The sequence below is a fragment of the Pelodiscus sinensis genome, chromosome 9 (assembly GCF_049634645.1).
Source record: "Pelodiscus sinensis isolate JC-2024 chromosome 9, ASM4963464v1, whole genome shotgun sequence".
Taxonomy (NCBI): domain Eukaryota; kingdom Metazoa; phylum Chordata; order Testudines; family Trionychidae; genus Pelodiscus; species Pelodiscus sinensis.
In genome coordinates, this window is record NC_134719.1 from 52,831,026 (window position 1) to 52,845,201 (window position 14,176).

A 14,176-nucleotide genomic window follows, 5' to 3' on the forward strand; every position below is an offset into this window, starting at 1 on the left:
CTCAGAGTTAAAACTTGACTGACGTGTGGCTTGGGTGCTTCTTCCACCTAATGTCCGGGGACCTCAATGACCTCAGGGGTGGATGAGATCCAAGGGGGATACACAGGAGGGGGGGGTCTAGAGCTGGGTCAGGCATGGGAGGGGGGAGCAGGGACTGGTACTGGTGGCAGGTAGGTCATCATCTCCTGAACATGTTGTGTCCCTGCTGCAGCAGCTTGGTCCACATATGGGCCCACCCTTGCATGTCGTCTCAGACCTTCTGGGCCTGCGTCTGTTGCATGTACAGGAGGATGGACACATGCTTCCTCATCAGGTCATCCTGGACCCTCCGATGCCTGCAGCTCCCCTGGGATTGGGTGACTGGCGTGGCTCCTGGTGATTGCCTCACAGTCATGGCTGGACCAGCAGGGAGAATAAAGAGAGATGATCAGTCATCCATGGAGACACTGTCCCGGATGCCTTGCCTTGCCCTCATCAGTGAGCTGAGTGCAACAGTTTTTGAGTCAGAGGACAGTGATGTCCCAGAAGCAAGGTCATGTGTGGCCTGAACACCGGGCCCTGCCTTACCGGGGCCCAGAGGTCCCCAGGGGATCATGCTTCCGCCCCCACCCCATCTCACAGATAAGCAGGAAAGGGAAATGGACGGCCACACTGGGATCCACAGAGGGGCCTCAAGCGGCCTGGGCTTCCATTAGGGCCACATACATACCTACACCTGGCAGCATTGTCCCCTGGAGTGAGTGCTGCCTTGAGCTTGCAGGCATGCTCATGTGCAGCTCTCCTGAATCTGTGTTCATTCATGTGTGCACTTGTCCCCAGCCTCCTGCCCTGGTCCCTAGCCTCCTTCCAGCAGTGGCTTGTGATGGGAGGGCGTTCCCACATGGGGGTCAGAAGTGTGTCTGGCCTCCCCAGATCCTGTAAGCAGGAGTCCAGGGGTGCTCCAGGGCTGTCTCCTGGGGCTGCATGGTGCAGACTGGTGCTGCATGTGCATGGACTGCAGCGCAATGGTCAGGCTGAGAAGTCTGAGCAACGATTGCACCACAGCCCCTCAGTTCCTGCCACTCCCACCCGGTGTGTGTGAGAAACTAAGAGCACTCACCTAATGATCCTTTCCTGGGCTTGGAGGATGCCTGGGACACATTCCAGCCATGGGGTAACAAGCTCCAACATGAGTATGGTTACCGTGCTGGCTGTTTCCTCCTTCTTGTGGGCGGGGATTCCCAGGCAGGTGATGACGGGTGTCTCCAGCCCCAAGTCCACTTTCAGGGGTGGGGAAGGGTCTGCATCGTACACCAGAATGTGATGGAGTTCATTGTAATAGGGGCAGGAGTGGGGTCCTGCCCCAAAGCATGAGCTACACTCCCTCACCCTGGCGTAGGCCTGCCACAGCTCCTTAACTTTGCTGCGGACCTGCTCCAGGCTCCTGGTATTGCCCTTTGTGGCCAGGCTCTTGGCCATCTGGCCGTAGATGTCTGCATTGCGCCATCTGGAGTGGAGATCCTCGAGGTTCTCCTCATCATCCCATACCTCCAGGATGGCCAGGATCTCCATCCCAGACCAGGACAGCGCATGCCTCTTGCGGCTACTGGAAGGCTCCGGTCTGCTTCCTGCCACAATTCCCATCCACTGTGTCTGCAGCTTTAAGAGATGCCAGGAAACAGGAACTATAGAGTTGTGATGAGTGTGGCCAGAGTGGCCAGCAGGGCACCTGTATTATTTCTTGGAGGCCTCTTTTTTTTAAATAACTCCCTGTTCCGTGTCCACACACACCCTTGGAAAAGCCTTGGAAAAAGGCTTACTCCTCGTGAAATGAGGTATCCTACCATTGGAAAATGCTGTCCGTTATTTCAACTTTCTATCAAAATAACAGAATGGCAATATGGCAAGTTTTTTTTCCAGAATAACTGCCCTTATTCCAGAAAAATGGTGCCGTGTAGATGAACCCTATTATGCGTTTTTCTCCATTAATTTTCACTCTGCAACTTTATTTAAAATTTGCCAGTAAGCGTAGCCTTATGAGAAAGACATTTCACTTTCATAAGGATCCAATATGATACTTTTTGATAAGGAAAAAAATACTATGAAAAATGCATTGAAACTAGAGATAGAGTGAGCATAGTTGGGGGAGATCACGGCTTAAAAGTCTTGGAATGCCCTTGAAAATTTGGTTTATCAAATTCTGTCATGCAGTTCTTTTTCATACTACCACACTTGAGTAAAGTTCTCTCAGCGATCTGATATTTCTGGTATGGTTTGCAAGAATGTCATTGTACACTAAGCAAGTCTGAATCAGTCCTGTATTTTGTTCTGTTCCTTTTATATGAAAGATGACTTTGTTCAGAGAAATATTTTCAGAAAAAATTTTAGGAAGAAAATAATTCACTAGTGGCTTTTTAAAGAAGAAATTGTTAGGAAAGAATTAGATAATTCATTTACTTAGAATAGTTCTGTAAAGGAGGAAACAAAAACACTACAATAAAAAGTTTCCTCACCACAGATCTAACCAAGAAGAATCAGAGGGTGAACTAGTTGGATCTTTACATCATATCTATTAATATTAGCTATGAAAAACAAAACACTGAAATACTGTAGTTAGACAACAAATTCTACAACACTGTAAAGCCAATAGGAATTTTGCCATTAGTGTAAAAGGGATCAGAGTAATACGTTTCGTTCTTTCTCAAACAAAAATACCATCAACATTAAAAGCTTTGAAAAATATTTCTTGAACTTTGAGTCTTGGCTACAATCTTTCCCCATTCTACTGCTCCTTAAGGGCATTTTAATGGTTGTGTAAAATGTCTACATAGAGGAAACTCTAAAATGTTGCTATATATACACAAAATATGTAATGCAGATCCTGTTACATTTTTTATCTAATATTCATTTAGTAATTAGGTTGTCACAGGTTAAAAGAGTGCTTTCTGGTTAACTGGTGGCCTGGCTAGGCTGGAGCAGCCCCCCGCCAAATGTGGGCAGGCAGCTGCTGCAGCTTGACCTGGCCTACCGCGCCACGCTGCAGGTACTCCAGACCAGCTGGGCCTGTAAGAGCAGCCCATAGCATGATGGGCCTGGCTGAACTGGAGAATCCCACCCCCTCCACCACTGATGCGGGCAGGGGGCCTTCAGCCTGTCTGGGACTACCATGCTGAGTTTGTGAGGCGTTCCGGCTGTGCCAGAGCAGCCCCCACCTGCAGCAGGCTTGGCCTGGACAGAGCAGCCCCCTATTATTTAACATTTAACCAGTTAACTGAAAAAATGGGATTTTAAATCCCTATCAGTAATAACTTTTCTTAACTTAATATTAGTAACTAGCCAATTAGCTGTCATAAGACGGGATTTTCAGGTCTCTCCTCCACGTCTGTCTTCTCTCCTGAGCTTCTGGTCTCTCTCTCTCTCTCTCTCCTCCTCCTCCTCCTACTGCCTCCCCCCCCCTCAGCTCTCCTCCGCCTCCTGCCTCTCTCTCTGTCTCTCTCCTTCTTTTCTCCTACCTATTCTGCCTCCCACTCTCTCTTTCTCTTCTCCCCTCCTGCCTCTCACTCAGGGGACCGTGGAGCCCAATCGGTCACTTGCGCTACTTGCTTCCACGTGGTGGCCCTGCTGAGCAGCGCAGAAGTCAGCCGAGCACCATGGTGGGAGGCGAAGGAGGGCGGGGCAGTGACGTTCAAAGCAAGGGGGTGGGGCCTAGAGCCGCTGTCACGCCACACGTCACCTCCCCACCCCCCTTCACCTCCCTCCGTGGCGCTCGGCTGACTTCTTCGCCACTCAGCTGGGCTGCCGCAGTGGAGCAAGTGGCGCAAGTGGCTATTTGGGCTCCCCCGCAGTGGCCTGGCTGAGTGGCGCAGAAGTCAGCCGAGTGCCACAGTGGGAGATGAAGAGGAGCACGAAGGGGGGTGGGACGGTGATGTACACAGCCGGGCCCCACCCCTCTTCGCTTCCTCCTGTGGTGCTCAGCTGACTTCTGCACCGGTCAGCCAGGCCACCTGACCTGCTCCTCAGGGATGCTGCATGGGGAGCGTGGGGCCCAAAAGGCTGCTTGTGCCGCTTGCTTCCCCACGGCTGTCTGCCTGAGCGGCGCAGAAGTCAGCCGAGCACCACGGCAGGAGGAGAAGGACGTGACTCAGGCAACAGCGCCTCCCAGAGGGAACAGCCAGCATTTCAACATTACAGAGTCACAGACATTGGGCTACTATGTATATGATATGGGCACGAATTGAAAATTCATTAGGTGATGTCACTTTATTTTGAGAAATATTATTTGGGAGTGGCGAGGAGGAGGAAAATAGCCAGCTGGCAATCTGTGAGGGTATGTTTACACTACAAAGTTAATTCGAACTAACGGAGCGCTTAATTCGAACTAGGTAAACCTCATTCTACGAGGACTAAGCCTAGTTCGAACTTACTAGTTCGAATTAAGGGCTGTGTAGCCCCTTAATTCGAACTAGTGGGACGCTAGCCCTCCCCAGCTTTCCCTGGTGGCCACTCTGGCCAACACCAGGGAAACTCTATTGCCCCCTCCCGGCCCCGGACCTCTTAAAGGGGCACGGGCTGGCTACGGTGCCCATGCCAGGTGCAAGCATGCCAGCACGCAGCTAGCAGACCCTGCACCTGGCACGGCTCAAGCCAGCCACCCAATGGCCCCCAGCCCTCCCCCTCTTCCTGGGACCAGGCTGGCAGCTCCCAGGAGCTTGCCCGGGACCGCAAGAAGCGGGCACCCGCCTGGTCTAGTGCGGCCATCATGGACCTCGTCCACGACCTTCACACTAGGCACAGGAAAGTGTCCAACTAGGGCAGGAGAGCTGCCAGCCTGGCCACCCAGGAGCAGGTGTGCATGAAAATCAAGGTGGTCCACTGAGACCCCCGACCCTGAGCCCTGAGCTTACAATGGCCGTACTGGGTCAGACCAAAGGTCCATCTAGCTCAGCAGCCTGTCTGCCGACAGCAGCCAACCCTAGGGACCCTGGTGGGGATGGACCAAAGACAGTAACCAAGCCATTTGTCTCGTGCCATCCCTCTCCAGCCTTCCACAAACTTTGGGCAGGGACACCACTCCTATCCCCTGGCTAATACCACTCCATGTGGACCCAACCTCCATCACTTTAGCTCACTTCTCTTTAAACTCTGTTCTAGTTCTAGCCTTCACAGCTTCCTGCAGCAAGGAGTTCCACAGGTTGACTCTTTGTTTTGTGAAGAACAACTTTCTGTTACTAGTTTGAAGCCTGCTACCCATTCCTTTCCTTTGGTGTCCTCTAGTCCTTCTATTATGGGAACTAATGAAGAACTTTTCTTGATGCACCCTCTCCACCCCACTCATGCTTTTATAGACCTCTATCCTATCCCCCCCTCAGTCTCCTCTTTTCTAAGCTGAAAAGTCCCAGTCTCTTTAGCCTCTCTTCATATGGGACCTGTTCCAAACCTCTGATCATTTTAGTTGCCATCCCCTCTCCCACTCTCTCTCTTCCCCTCTCCCATCTCCTTTTCCCAGTCTCCCCAAGTTTTGTTCAATAAAGAGAGATTCTATTTTTGACCACATGTTTTCTTTATTTTGTACATCAGGAAGGGAGGCTAGGGAAGGGTAAGTGGAAGGAGGTGAGGGAGAAATGGGGTACGAGCCCCCGATGGGGAGGACTGGGCTGGCTCTGCGGGCCTCTGGGGGTGGAAGCTCTCCTGCAGCCCCCCAATTGCCCCCTCTCCCCAGATGGCAGCCTGTGGCAAGTGCAGCCGGTCTGATGGCCGAGTGCTGTGATGTGCCCAGTGTGGGCACTCAGGGCACTCCAATCCAGGACTGCTTTGCAAGCAGGGCACCCCTGAGAACTGTCTGTCCGGGGTGGGGGTCGGGTCCCTTTAAGCACAGCCCTCGGCTAGCCTGAGGCAGCAGCTCCACGTTCTAAGTCCTAATCTGATGCCCTGCCGGCACTGCTTCCAGCCATTCTTAACCCCGGTTCAGGGTCTACTTAATGTGGACATGCTAGTTCGAATTAGCAAAACGCTAATTCGAACTAGTTTTTTAGTCTTGATCCGTTAGTTCGAATTAGCGCTGTAGTGTAGACATACCCTGAGAGCCAAGAACTTTTTATCAGTTTGGAGCCAGTCCCTTCCTCCCAGGATGTCTTCCAGTCAAGCATTGATCCTGGGGAGCGGGAACTTCTGGTGAGTTCACAATTTTTTCTTACTGCTAGATGGTTAAGGCAATGGGGTGTGAAGTTTGGTGTGTTTTGTGCTTATCTGTTTGGAGATGGAGCAGGAATCCTTTCTGCACATCTCCATGAAGCTCTCAGATAGGAACTATTTGATCTTTCTCATAATGTTTCTGGGGAAGCCTGCCTTATTCCATCCTCCACGGTAGTACACTTTCCCATGACAAGCCACCAGTAAGTGGTCTGGCATCACTGAATCACAAAGCATTGCAGCATAAGGCTCCTTACCATGCCTGCCTCTGCATGAGTCCAGAGGTTCCCTTTAGAACTCTGTTGCGTATCTGCTGTACAGTGGCTGCTTTAAAGCAAAACTTTGGCCTTGCACATCTTCATGAACTTTACAGAGACATTCCCTGTATGTTAATAGATTAGGGTTAGACTTCACACATCATACTTCCTGTAATGTGTGCCCTTGTAACTTTTTGCTACAACAGAAAGCTCACTGTGTACCTCCCCAGCTCCACCTGGGGCATGTCTGCTTGGCATAGATCCTTAGGCAAAAATGGACAAGGGAAGATGTGTTCAAGGATCAAATGGACTGGATGAATATGCTCCAGGAGGAGATATGGGCTGCACACCAAGACAGGGTCTCAGAATGACAGGAGAGGAACGCATACAAGGGGTTGCAGGCGAGGCAATAGGACAATATCTTTGCCTCCCTGATGACAGTGACAGAGCGCCTGCCTGCATGCCTGAAGAAGAACCCCCCCCCCCAACCCCATCCACTCCATGCAAAATAACTTTTCCTCCTCTCCCAGTTCCATAGTGTCCACTCCCAGGGGCCCCAGGACACAGGGAGGAAGGGGAGACTCAAGGGCAGCTTCAACCTCCAGGACCTTGGGAGGTAAAAGGCTGTCCTTCTTTCATTTCCAAGGCTCCCCTTTTCGGGTTCCCACCATTGACTTCTTTTATTTCCCTGCCATCTTCCCTAAATAAAAAAGCATGATCTCTGAACAACAGTCTCCTTATTGCTTGCACTGCAAGTGTGAGGTGAGGGATTACAGGCAAATACACTGAATGCCGAGTCACCTCACTGAGAGCAACATGCATGTGTCTCAAAACTGGCTAGTCATAAAACTTTTTTTCAAAGCCTTCCTGATTTGTGCTGCCCCTCATTCTGCTCTGCTTATAGCCCTAGTGTCTGGCTGCTGTTTGGCTAGGTGCTCTGCTTCAGTTTCCTCTCCACATCAGATAAATTTCCCCCTTGTTCTTGCAAAGATCATGGAGCACACAGCAGATTAACACTACAAAAGGCAATGTTGTGTTCCCTGAGGTCCAACCTAGTAGGAGACTCCTAAATCTTCGCTTTAAACACCTAAAAGCACATTAAACCACCATTCTGCACTTGCTCAGCCTGTAGTGGAGCTGCTCATTACTGGGGCTGCCTGAGTACACTTCATGAGCCACGGGAGCAAAGGGTAGGCTGGGTCACCAAGGATCACTACTGGCATTTCCACTCTCCCCAATTCTGATTTTCCAGTCTGGGGAAAAATTCCAGTGTACTTCTTTCTGAAGAGTTCCTAAAGATGCATGCATTATGCACCTTTTCTGATCATCCCATGTTGATGTTGGTTGAAACGGCCCTTGTTATCCACCAACACCTGCAGCACCATGCAGAAGTACAATTTGTGGTTTATGTACTCCTTGGCAAGGTGGTTGTGGGCCAAGATGGTGGTGGTGGGCCCTAACTAGGGCCCCACCACAGTTAGGGCATCCCATTGTGGCAAAATCATCCACTATGAGGTCCATGTTTCCCAGAGTCACAACCCTCTGTAGCAGAATGCTATTGATGGCCTTGGCTACTTGTATAACATCAGTCCCCACTGTAGATTTCCCCACTCTGAACTGATGCCCAGCCCAACTGACTGGTTGCTGGGCAGAGGAAAGCTAGTCACAAAGTTTCAGGAAAGTGCCCTTGCACATTTGGAAGTTTTTCAGCCATTGCTTATCATCCCATACCTGCATTACAATGCAGTCCTACCAGTCTGTGCTTGTCTCACAGCACCAGAACCGATGTTCCATTGTGTCCACAGGATTGACTGGCAGCTGTGTTTGCATCAGCACAAGAGCATTCATGAACAGTGACTCCATGAGATCCCAAGATTCATCCTTGTCCTCTTCCTGGCAGAGTCACATATGTATCTCTGAAAATAGTGCGCCATTAGGTGCACCAGGGCAGACATCAATATCACCAGGGCTCGACAAATAATGTAGATTACAATCCGGAAGAGCCAGTGCAGAGTGATCTGTGCATGTGCAGAGCGCAGAACCGCGCAGCTGGCGAGTGAGGTTCGCCACCACTTGGCGAGCCCTGAATATCACAATGGTTTGATGAAAACTGGATGCATGCTCGAGCTGATATGGCATCTGCGCAGGCATCCAGGGACATAAAGGCTTGTGGAAAGATTTTCCCATTGATTTCAAGCAAGGGGGTGGGGGAACTACTGGATGAGTACATTATGGGATGCTGATGATGTGAACCCATAACCACTCACTGTACAGTTTAGGTCCCAGCATGCACTGGGAGCATGATCCAGAATGCAAAGTGATGCAGGAGGGGTGGGATAGCTACCCACAGTGCACTGCTCTTAAAGTCAATGAAAGTTCCCTTATGGGGATGCGCTACTTTGGACTACATTAAATCCTTTCCTGCAGTGGGGATACAGGGTATGTCTACACTACAGAGTTAATTTGAAATAACAGACGTTATTTCGAATTAACTTTAATAGATGTCTACACATACAAACCACTATTTCAAAATAAATTCAAAATAGTGGAGCCTTATTTCAAATTAAATAAACCTCATTCTATAAGGAATAACACCTCATTCGAAATAGCTAATTCGAAATAAGTGCTGAGTAGACACTTATTTAAAATTAAGGGGCCTCCAGCCCTTTCCAGTTCTTTCTGGTGGCCACTTTGGGACAAACCAGGAAAACTCCTCTCCTCTTCCCTAGCACTGGGGCCCTTAAAGGGCTAGACTCTGGCCAGATGGCACTTGCCAGAGCCAAGCCTGCCAGCAGTCTCTGCGCCTGACCCAGTGGCCCCAGGATGAGCCAGGCAGCCAGTGCTAGCCAGCCGTCCCCTGCCCAGTCCCCCAGCACCCAGGGGCCATCCAGGGGCCGTAGACGGTGCGCGCCCTCATGGACTAGTGCGGACATCATAGACTTCATTGAGGTTTGGAGGGAGGCCCCCAACTTCCATGATCTCCGCACTAGGTGGAGGAACGCGGCCGTCTACAGCTGCATAGCGGCCACCATGGCCTGGAAAAGCCACAGGCACACCAAAGAGCAGGTGCGCCTGAAGGTGAAAGAGCTGCAGCAGGCATATGCCAGGGCCACCAGGGGCGGTGCCGCAGCAGAGGCTGACACCTGGCCCTATTTCCCCACCCTCTACCGAATCCTGGGGAGCGGGGCAGTCTGCACCAGCCCGGGAGGCAGCGAGCCAGGACCGGAGAGCCCTGACCTGGGCACACCAGAGGGGCCACCACCAGCTGTCCCGGCACCGGAGTCAGCAGGGTCGTCCATGGAGGCCATACCAGGTAAGTGCCAGCACTGTCCCCTAACCAGGAGGGAGGTGAAGAGGGAGACCAGGGACCGAGTGCATTGGCCATGCCTCCCATGCCACCCTTGGGCAAGTGCCATGCCACCCTTGGGCAGGTGGCTCCAGCTGCGTGACACCCAGGGGCCGTGGCCCAATAGGCACTTGCATGTGTGAAAAGACCTGACATGCTCCCAACCCCGGGGCGGGACCCAGCAGGATACTCTCCCTTCACACGATCCCTCTCCACAGAGGCAGGTGACATTTCCCCCCCACCCATACTATACACAGCACAGGGGCATAGGTGTGGTCTTGGGGCAGCTCCCAGTCCTGGGGATAGCCAGATATCCTGACCACGACCTCTGTGCAAGCACATCAGCTCTGACGGTGCAGAGCACGGTCACCCTCATGTCGCAGGATGGAGAATGAGGACTTGGCATCATCCACTGTGTCCCCAGGGAGAACTGACCACTTCTCTTCTTTCTCTACAGCTGCGCCAGCTGCTTGTGCAGGGCGCACCACCCCACCTGGGACATGCTCCCGCACCTGTGGCCTGCTCTGGAACACCACCACGTGGCAGGAGTACTGGGACCAGCACCTGGGAGCCCTGCGAGCCCTGCACCGCACCATCCAGGCCTGGATGCTGGAGGACCTGCAGCTCCGCCGGGATCAGTTTGCTGAGGACCGAGCCCTGAACGCAAACCTGCAGGCCCTGCTGCAGAGCATGCTGCCCCGTGCTGGTCCTGTGCCTGCTGCCCCCCCAACTACTGTTCCTCCTCCCACTCCTGACCTCCTTCCCACCTTTTCCTCCTCAGCCTCCACACTCTCCTCCTCCTCAATGTCCACACCCCTCACCTCAACCTCCGCACCCTCCTCCCCATCCCCTGGGATGCCGAGGCCCCCTCCCTTGCTGTGCTGGGAGGCGGTTGGCCGGCGAGACCCCAGGCCTGAGTGCTGAGCTTCCCGTCCCCCTTCTCCCCCTTGCTTCCCCCTTCCAGCTCCCTCCTTCCAGTTTTCCCCCTCCCCTCTCCCACCCTCTCTCCTGCCCTCTCCCACCTCCTTTCCCCCAGCTCCCCAGAGTTTCATTCTCTCTCCCCAGTTGTGTTAAATAAAGACAGGTTATATTTTTGAAAATACGTGTCTTTTATTTGACATCAGGAAGAGGGCTAGGGAAGCGTAAATAGAAGGACTAGAGGGAAGAATGGGGCACAAGCCCCCCGTGGGACAGACCGAGGAGACTGTTAGCGCTCCTCAGGGTGAAAGCTCTCCCGCAGGGCCCCCTGGATCCTGACAGCCCCTCAATGGTCCTCCCGGATGGCAGCCTGCAGACAGTGCAGCCAGGCTGCTGGCAATGTGTCCATGAGACACAGCAGAGTCCCATGGGGCAGGTCTGGTTCCATGTTGCAGAGTGCCGTGGTGTCCGGAGTGAGGGCAAGCAGAGCACTCTGAGACACAAATGTTTTGCTGTCCCTCAGCGAGGTAGACCATCAAGCAGAGAAACCTGAGAACTGTCTGTCCGGGATGGGGGGTCAGGTCCCTTTAAGCACAGACCTTGGCTAGCCTGAGGCAGCAGCCCCACACACTAAGTCCGATCCTGATGCCCTATTGTCACTGGTTCCGGCCAGCCTTACCTTCGATTCACATCGCAATTGCAAAGAGGAATAAGGGATCTTTCAGAAAAGGTTTTATTTTCCGAAAGATCCCCGCCTAGACTGGCGCTTTTTTCTGGCAAAGCTCCGAGCCAGAAAAAAGTGGCAGCCATGTTTATGCAAATTAAGCGGGGGGGATTTAAATCCCCACTTCATTTGCAATTGCGATGTGTCTAAATTGCATCCCTTTTACGGAAAAGTGATGCAGTCTAGACACAGCCCTGGAGTACTGCGAAAAGCACACATCATAGCGGGGGGGGGGGGGGAGATGATGCAACTGGCATTCAGTAGAACTACTCCCTGTTCTACTTTCACAGCACTTAGGGTATGTCTACACTGCCACCCTCGTTTGAACTAGGGTCGCTAATGTAGTCATTCGAACTTGCAAATGAAGCCTAGGATTAAAATATCCCGGGCTTCATTTGCACGTTCTTGGGCGCCATCATTTTTAAATGCCCGGTAGTTTAAACTACCTGCCCGTGGCTACACGCAGCATGGACTAGGTAGTTCGAATTAACGCTCCTAATTCGAACTACCGTTAAACCTCTTTGCAGGAGGAATAAAGGTAGTTCGAATTAGGAGCTTTAGTTTGAACTACCTAGTCCATGCTGTGGGTAGCCACGGGAAGGTAGTTCAAACTATGGGGCATTTAAAAATGGCGGCACCCGGGAACGTGCAAATGAAGCCCAGGATATTTAAATCCCAGGCTTCATTTACAAGTTTGAATGCCTACATTACCCACCTTAGTTCGAACTAGGGTGGCAGTGCAGACATACCCTTAAATACTAGATAGCAAGGGACTATTTTTAAGATTGTATTCCAATATTTATTTTCAGAAAAAATGAACAAACTCATGAAAGTGTAGATCAGATGGAAGGGGGAGAAATTACTCTGTTACTCTGTCTACTGTGAAAATTGAAGGATGAAAAAGAAATAGAATTCAACAAGATAGGACTAGTAAAAAAAATCTGAGCGTCATAATATCTTCAGATAGCATTCAACATTATCTTCAGAAAGATACATGTAACATGTCTATGCAATTGTGGGAAAAATGCTGTAGGTAAGAGTAGCAGATGTACAGGAAGTCTTTTACTTATGTTCTAATCAGTTTTAGCAAAATGTTTGTATAACTTGTCTATCCATCAGCTGTTTACTACAAGTGCACAGTACAGCATGACTATAAAATATCTTCCTTCAGTACAGCTCTGGGCATGGAACTCAATAGAGTGCATCAGAACTTATTTAGAGTTTTGGGCTTCCAGCAACATAAGCTGTTAGTTTCTCACCAAACTGTGTGATTCTTCTTTCATTATCCTGCAGCACAAGATTAGTTGATCCAAGAAAATGGTGGTTTTTCCTCACACTTCTGTAAATAAATATTTTCCTATTGTACTATTTTGGGGAGTGTGGAACAGCTGCCTCTAGAATGGAAGAGAGCTTCCCTGCAGCATTTCTATAAAAGCCTTTTCTTGGTGTGAGCTGCCTGCAGAGCAGACTTCACCTTGGCCATGAAAATGCTAAAGTTTCAGTTCTTTGACATTACTGGACAATGCTCTTTTTTAAAATCTCTGTGACTATGATTCAGATCCATTTGCAAATGTTCAGCAATATTCATTATTCTTCTCCTGGTCAATATCAAGCAAAGACAATATGTTAGGCCAAATATGAAGTGTGAAGACAAAGACTAAGGTAATATGAAAAATGAATAATCTTTTATTCCTAAAGGTTGTTTATTTGCTAACCAAGAAATGAGTGAACTTACTCACATGAAAATTGCTGTCCTTGATACATTTGTATACCCAAATTCTCTCTCTGTTTAGATCTCTCCAATAACTGAAAATCTAAGAATACTGAGAAAAGAATTCGAAACTAATATTGAGCCCATTATTTTTCTTTGACAGCTTTTCCCTTGGAAGATTTATTCAGCGTAAGTGTTTGCTGTGGAGATCGTATTTGCTATCTAAAATAACTGTTAATTTCCCCATTAAATATCTTTGGGTTAAAAATGTCATTTATATACATTATATATCTGTGTGCTAATAAAGCAATTATGTTGTGAAGCACAGCATGTGTGTGTAGTGGAGAGAGATTTTGCTAGGTTGGTAATTGTATTGCCATAGTATTTCCTGCTTCACACAAATAATATGGATAACTCTATTCCAAAATCCTTAAATATATTTCCATCTATTTACAATGAAGAAGTGAGGCACAGGATATATTCAATGAATTGCTGAAGAGCATACCGGAAATTTGTGGTGGAACTGAAATTTGGTCTTTCAATCCCAATCTAGTACCATGCCCACCAGACCAACTCCTCTGCAGGCCCACTCATGAGCCCATCAAAGCAGATGTAAGATGCCTATTTAATTCAGTAACCCAATTTCTATCCTGACTTATGCTCCTAGAAGTTAAAAGTCTAAGCCCAGACAATATTTGGCTCAATGGGACTGAAATGGAGCAAAAGTATAACTGGTCTATTAAGAAGGTACAGTGTCTAAACTGGACACCATATATGCAGGGCAACATTTGTGTTCATATGTCAAATAAACACATATGCATTCGAGGTACAAATTGCCGCGCAATGTAGCCTTAATTTCTATTTGTGTGTGTAAATATCTAAACTGTAAGATATTAAAATATTGATCAAATTATAGCTACAAAATGAGTTGTTTTCTTGTGTTCAGATATCTACATCATTTGGTCTCTTTTAAGATATATGACTGTTGTCCTGTCATCTTTTGGATGAATAGATTTGTCCAAACTAATAATGTATTTTCTATGTATAAAGGT